Raw genomic sequence first — 7726 nt, 5'->3', positions numbered from 1 at the left:
CAAAAGCATCATCGACATGGCCACCGTCAAATTCTAAGTTTGTGTCAGCTTCTGAAGCTGTTTCGTCAGTCTCTGTTGTGCCATTTCAACGATTCCATCATCTGTCAGCAATCGATAGCCGCTTGCGTCCTCATCACAAATTAACCATTACTTTAAGTCATCTTTAGGCAACGAAAACAAAACAGTTGATTCAGCCATAACTTCATTCGTTATTATTGTACATTAATTTGTACAATAATATTGTACAAATTTCTTCTTATGTACTCAATACAACTTATGTACGGACCCTGACGGTTAACAGAGGTCACGGTTAATGGAGAGACGGATAATCGAGGTTCCACTGTACTCTCAAAAAAATTTCAGCCAAAAATATTCATTTTTGTATAGTTGACTGCAATTTTTCGACAACAGCCCTTTTTTGTGGTGAGCAGCATAACAAGTCCAGTCTCATCTGAAATCAAAGTTTCTTGTAGTTTATACCTCTGGCTAGTGAATGAACAAATGATTTTTTATTAGATGAGGTCATTTTTGTTTTATAAAAAAAAACTACTTTAAAAATGAGAAAAATTGGGGACAAAAATGTGTTTAAACTTATGTAAAATCTTCAAATTTTATTTTTTTTAATTCCTTCGTTCATATTCTAGCCAGAGGTATAAACTACAAGAAACTTTTTGATTTCAGATGAGACTGGACTTAGTTATGCTGCCAACGCAAAAAAAACTTAAACTCTACAAAAATGAATATTTTTGGCTGAAACTTTTTTTGAGACTACCTTAAGTACTATACTTTTACATGTTCCAATTATAAATAAAAATAAATTTTAGTTTTCGAGATATATTTTTTTTAAAAAGTCACTTTTTTTACCCACAAGACCTATGTAACCCCTTAAAAAATGTTTCAAAGAATATGTTTGATGACCAAGATACATACATATATTTAGAAGGAAAGTTCCTGATTTCTGTAGTATAATACATAATACCAAAGAGGAAGTAGCCCTAAGCGCCGGACTCCACTTGCGATTTGTAGTTGTGAAGATTGAACACATTCTTTCAAATAGAAGTCAATCCATGATTATTTAGTCACAAATGGATTGACTTGTATTTGAAACAATGTGTTCAATCTTCCTGATTACAAATCGCAAGTGGAGTGCGGCGGTAATAACACCAAAATATTCCATATAGGTCCATAGAAGGTACACAGACATTGAAAAATTCCTGGAATATCCCCGAAAACATGTTCCCTGAACATCCCAGGAAAATCCTGTGTCAGCATTTTAAACATTACCTGAATGTCTTATTGGAACATTCCATGAATGTCCACGAATGTTCTCTGGACATTCAAAATATATTTTGTAGACATTCCCTGGATATACCAGAAATACAGTGATGAGCGCTCTAATAACCGGCAAAATAGCACAAAAGATGTATTAAGTAGTGAGATAAAAAGACATGAAACTAGTCGAGCTGGGAAATTTAGCGATATTAACTTATACATTTAGATTGTATTGATTGTGTACCACCTTCAGACATATCAGACGAGTTTGGAAACTACCACTGTCACAGTGACAGTTTTAGTTGACATACTCCTCCGATATGTGTAAAGGTGGGATCAATATAACGTAAATTTAAAGGTTAATTTCGCTAAATTTCCCAGCTCGACTAGTTTCATTTCTTTTTATCTCACAACTAAATATGTTGCCCATATTTTGCCGGTTATTAGGGCACTCATCACTGTACATCCTTGCTGATGTGACAATACCTCCTATCTGTTTTTTCATGAGTTTTGTATGAGAGATGGAAAAACATGTTTTAAGGTCACCTCCTGTGTTCATATGTAAGTTTTTACTTGTTTTGTAGTTCATAGATAGTTTAATTTACTACAAAACAAATATCATATGAAAACAGGAGGTGACCCTAAGACAAGTTTTTAGTCTCTCTTACAAAACTCATGAAAAAAACAGATAGGATGTATTATTACATCACTGACGATATGTGGCCATACGAAATAATACATCCTTGATAAATATAAACATTTTTATTGAACAAAATCTTTTCATACATTTTTTAATGCAATTTACTGATATTCCTAAATATTTCAAAAAAATGTGTCACATTTGCTTTGTAAACCTTTCTTTTGCCTTTCGTAGCCACATATTCCGTTTCCTTCCTGGTTTTTTGTAGACCACTTCTCTCAGCTGATTCTAAAAAAAAATAAAATAAATGGTAATTTTTCTATCCTTTACAATTAACAATCAGAAGAAATATTATTTACAGATAATGATATGCATAATAATAATAGGTTTGTTTTAGCATCAGTTTCAAACAGTTTGAAATCATCAGCGAATAGTGGACCAGCGCGAGTAGAGGGGATCGCACTGGTGACTGTATTATGTTCTTTTACCGACCAACTGTTTGCTGACGGTTTTTGACTAGTTTGACTGTTTGCTAGAATAAACCTAATAATAATGAATATTTTGTATTTTGACAATGACATCTGATGTGGAAGTCAAAACATTAATAAAATTATTTTTTCAAGTTAACTTTCACATGCGCGTCTTAAAATTGTACTTTTAATACTTATATCATAAATAACTATTAAAACTATCTTAAGAGGTAACAGTATCGATCAACAGGTAGCGTAAAGGTGTTCCAAGATTGCGGCTGTAATTTTGAATATTTTTTCGAGATATTTGGCACACATATTCTTAATATAATAAAGAATGGTGGTACAGAGCCCAATTTGAAAAATATATTAATATGTGGAAATTACTTTGTAATTAAATACAATATAAAAAAACGAGCTTGTACCGCCATTAAGAAGAACAAAAAAATACACTTTCTTCAAATACAACTTTTTTATCCGATTTTGTGTTATTTTGGAACTACTAAAATTTTTTATTTCATTAGTAGTTCCAAAATTACACAAAATCTAGGCATCGGATAAAAAAGTTTATTTGAAGAAAGTGTATTTTTTTGTTCTTCTTAATGGCGGTACAGGCTCTTTTTTAAATATTGTATAATTACAGAGTAATTTCCACATATTAATATATTTTTCAAATTGGGCTCTGTAACACCATTCTTTATTATTTTACAAATACGTGTGCCAAATACCTCGAAAAAATATTCAAAATTACAGTGGCAATCTTGGAACACGTTTTGGCTACCTGTTGATCGCTACTGTATTAACTTAAAACATTGTAATTTGCTAAACCGGTATATTTTACTCTACTACTACTCTACTAGCTACCTCATTTTCCACTGTTTCTAAAGACTTGTTTACATGGGTAGAGTTTTGAGGAGAGTAGAGTAGCAGTAGTACTCTACCAAAAATGGCTTGATACCATTCACATGAGGAGAGTACAAGTATAGTACTGATGCTAGTATAGTGAAACCGATTTTTGTATTTTTAAACACTCTTGATTATAAGTGCACCTTAAATTCTTAATTTTTTGCTTAAGCTCGTTTACTCCAAAGCCCCCTTTGCCATTCTTTCGACGATTTCATCCTCCGCAGCTTGCTGCAAACTTTTATTTCTGTAGTATACACTACCTAAATTCCATAAACACTGGTATTCGCCGTATTATAGCTCTACAAGTTTTAAAGTTTCATCTTCGGTGAACTTCATTTTCACTATTTACACAAAACACAATTCCAGCCAGAATGACAGCGCCCCCATGTACTCTCCTACCTACTCTATTCTGCCATAATTGAGCGTGTTCCATGGGTAGAGTGTGTAGCCGAGTAGACATTTTGGCAGTAGTGGTGGTCATAGAGTAGTTACTTTGCCATAGGTTGCTAGTCACTCTACTTTAACTCCAACTATACACTCTACCAGCTATTCCACTGTGCTGAGCATTTTTACAGGTAGAGTTACTCTACTCTATCAAGTACTTGCATCATTACTCTACCCGTGTAAACAAGTCTTAAATCTACTGAATGAAAATCTACTTAATCTTAATCTACTCTTAATGAAAAATGTCTAAAATCATTTACCCACCTAGTATTATTGTAGAATTTAAGACAGTCCAGTGCCTTATAAATAATTTCAATATGAATATTTTTTCCTTTAATTCTCCTTTGATAGCACTCCATTTTAGATTTTGGGGAACTTATTTCATTGTGTTTATAGCCCATATTTATTGAAGGAACCCAATCTGGAGATTGTTATTATCGATTAAGTCGGCTGGTTTTCCTATTTTCCTATAAGATTAAAATGTTAACATCTTCAAAAATCGTTACTGTTGTAATTGTAACTTACCAGATATAAAATGATTACAGCAGACAGGACAGGAAAATGTTCATTTCGCTAGTAAAACCTGTACATTGTATTGCATTTAACCATTGTTGTCTCTCAGATACCTTATTTAGTTCAGTTTAAAAGTGAACTTTATCTTGACTTTATCACAATTACTTTGCATTTCACACTTCAAAACACAACACCAATGAAGCATATTATCTTTCTAAATTAATACTTCCAGAGAAAATGTTAAATTAATCTTTGTACAACACAAAATTACAAAGAAATACAACTAAAATTATCTAAAACTCATGAAGAACAGATAGAATAAGATTTATCTTTTACACCCAGTAGCCATATTGAGAATAGTATATTATTATCAGTAGAAACGATTACATTTAAATTTGGTAAATATAACTCCGCACGACCACGCAACTCGAAACACAAGTACGCAAACACGGTTGCGTGAAGCGTGGCTCGCAATCGTGAAATTTACGAGACTTGCTCGACCTGTAGATTCTTGTGATTGGCACACCGATAATTTTCGTTTAATACTGTCCGCTGTCATGAGCCGCTGTCACATCCGCTGTCATTTTACACTCAAATGTCCATAGAATTTCATACACTTACACTCAAAAGTGTAACACTAAAAAACAAAGGAACAGACCTAATAAGACGGCGGAGGGCTCGAGTTTTTAAAATTAGACAAGGTCTGATCAACACGTACACTGAAGAAGAGTTTAAGAGTAGATTTAGATTAACCAAAAAATTCCGTTCGCTACCTTCATTATTGATAGAAGACGACATCAAACCTCTGACTGCTAGAAATAAATCTATATCTGCTGTAAATCAAGTGCTGATTACACTTCGTTTCTTTGCTTGTGGGTCTTTTCAAATTAATATTGGTGACCATTTCAATGTTACAAAGGCTACAGTTTCTAGAATTGTACATAAAGTTAGCCACACCATTGCAAGATTGCGACCCAGATTTATTGAAATGCCTAGACTTTTACACAAAAGACGTGAAATTTGTGCACAATTTTACAACATTGCCAGATTTCCAAATGTTATTGGCGCAATTGATGGCACTCACATTCGAATACAGTCACCTGGTAGGAACGCAGCTGAAACTTTTCGTAACAGAAAGGGGTATTTTTCAATAAATGTACAGATGGTTTGTGATGCAAATTTTAATGTAATGGATGTAGTTGCTAGATGGCCTGGTTCCTCCCACGATAGTCATGTATTTGATAATTCTCTGATAAGAGCTCAGTTTTGAAAATAACGAGTTTGGTGACACATATTTACTGGGTGACAGGGGCTATCCATGCCGAAAATATATTTTAACACCCTTACATGATCCACAAACACCAGCTGAAAGAAAATACAATTCTGCACACATTCGTACACGGAACACAATTGAAAGGATGTTTGGTGTCTTAAAGAGTAGGTTTCCTTGTTTGTCTACAGGAATAAGGGTCAATGTAAATAGAGCTATTCCAATTATAGTGGCAATTTGTGTATTGCATAATATATGTAGAAGAAGAAATGATATGGTTAATGATAGTGAAGATGACAATAATAATGCAGAAGCAGAAGATCAAAATTTAAACTACGTTCCTATAGATCATGATAATTTTGCTGTAAGAAATGCTGTCATTCGCACTGCATTTAATAATTAAATAAAATGTTTATTTTATAATTATTTACATTGCAATAAAACGTAATATAAGAATTATGAGTTTTTTATTTATTTATATTATATTTCTAATTTAACAAAAAAGTGTTAACAATTCTCAAAACAAGTCACTCTTTGAGTCAACACAATTAATCTCTGGTAATAAATCTGCGAAATAAACTAAAGATGACACTAATAACTAATTTACAAAAAAATAAAATAAAATTAGGAGAACGGGTATTAATTTTTTAAATTCTCGAACTCATCCCATACTGATGTCTTAGTTGTAGAATCTTTTCTTTAACTGCCAACTCTAGTTTCTGTTTTTCTAATTTTAAAATGTCTCTACTTAACTCTTCCTTTTCTTGTCGAATTTGAAGAATTTTTAATGTAATTTTTTCCTTTTCTGAATCTTCTTCACACTTATTTTTTTTTGTGATGCGGGACTCCTGATACATTATTAAGTATTTTACACTTTTCCGGTAGTTTAAGAGGTTCATTTTCTGTGCATTGTTCAAGACTACCTTGATCCTGTACTTCTTCAGCAACTTGTGCAACCCCACCTTCATTACGAAGAAGTTCATCAAATGGACCGGTGCTATCATAAATATTTACTATTGGCTGCGTTCCACTAGTACTAGCCATAGATAAATATTTCTCCCCAATGGAATCTGACTCTTGAAATTTATTTGAACCGCCACCGGTTTTGTAAATTTCCACTTTTTGATTGGCCTTATCTTTTCTGGCTTTTTTTTAATACTATCATAAAGAAGTCTTAACTGGCCTGCATTTCTTATACCACTTTGTGCCGTTGTATTAAACTTTTCAGTGATAACTTCCCATACTTCATTCTTCAATTTTACACTTGTGCCATCCGTTAGTTTATTTTCAATTACATTCAAATATTGTTTTACAATTTCTAAAAGGTTTTCTTTCTCCTGCTCTGTGTATTTTTTTCCTCGCTCTCGTTTCTTTTCAGCCTTGTCCATGTTTTGATAATAATTTATATATTTCTAATTTAAAAAAACACGCGATGACACTTCAGGAAGTGACAGAAATAAAATTAACCTAATTTATTTAATATTTTTCTTATTTCTTATACATATTTTTTACAGCGCCATCTGTAATTATACTTATCAACTACAAATAGTTGTGTATAAATATTTTATTCATTGGTTAGTTATTTACTTTGTAGTTTTACTTTATAATACGGAATTTAATTAACTTGTCGATTTAGCAGCAGAGTAAATTTAACCCACAGATACTTATTTGATGATTTATTTGTCGTTTATAATACCAGCCATAAGTTATTAAAATAATAGATTGGACAAAGTCTTGGCTGAGGCTATGCATATCAACTAGAACAAATTGGTTATAAGCATAAAAACAAAGTACGTTTACAAAGGAAACAAAACAACGAATAAAAAAGTTCGTTTGATATTACTTCGTTATTAGAGAGTTTCAGTGTCCATTTCGATGGGCAGAGGACAAACTTTAGTTACACTGCGTTTAACTATTCCATTTAAAGTTAATACACTTACAACGCGCTCAACACCGTCCTTGCCAGGATGAAGTTCACAAATAAGACCTCGAGTCCATTGATATACAGGAGAATGTTCGTCTTTTAGAAGAACCATGTTGCCTAGCAGATTGGGTGTGTCTTTCTCAAAGCGCCATTTGTAGCGTTGCTGTAGGGTACCTATGTAGGTATTCTGTTTTCCATCTAGACCAGAAGTGCTGGAGCATGACCTGCAAATGCTGGTAGCGGGGTAATCGATTTATGGATCCTTCTAACTTTAGGTCAGAGACCAG

General features: G+C 32.9%; 1 long non-coding RNA gene across 2 annotated transcripts; it reads right to left on the bottom strand.

Moving 5' to 3' along the window:
- Nucleotides 1-2019: 2019 nt before the first annotated feature.
- LOC126883946 (uncharacterized) lies at nucleotides 2020-4758 on the bottom strand. Of its 2 annotated transcripts, XR_007697775.1 has the most exons (3): nucleotides 4258-4758; nucleotides 3997-4199; nucleotides 2020-2200 (listed from the first exon to the last, which is right to left on the bottom strand). It is a non-coding gene; the product is annotated as an uncharacterized LOC126883946 (long non-coding RNA). The 2 variants fall into 2 exon arrangements; XR_007697774.1 differs by lacking the exon at nucleotides 4258-4758 and having other exon boundaries at nucleotides 3997-4251.
- Between the last annotated feature and the right edge of the window lie 2968 nt (nucleotides 4759-7726).

This window comes from Diabrotica virgifera, chromosome 4, assembly GCF_917563875.1.
Source record: "Diabrotica virgifera virgifera chromosome 4, PGI_DIABVI_V3a".
NCBI lineage: Eukaryota > Metazoa > Arthropoda > Insecta > Coleoptera > Chrysomelidae > Diabrotica > Diabrotica virgifera.
This window is presented reverse-complemented; position numbering and strand designations above follow the sequence as displayed.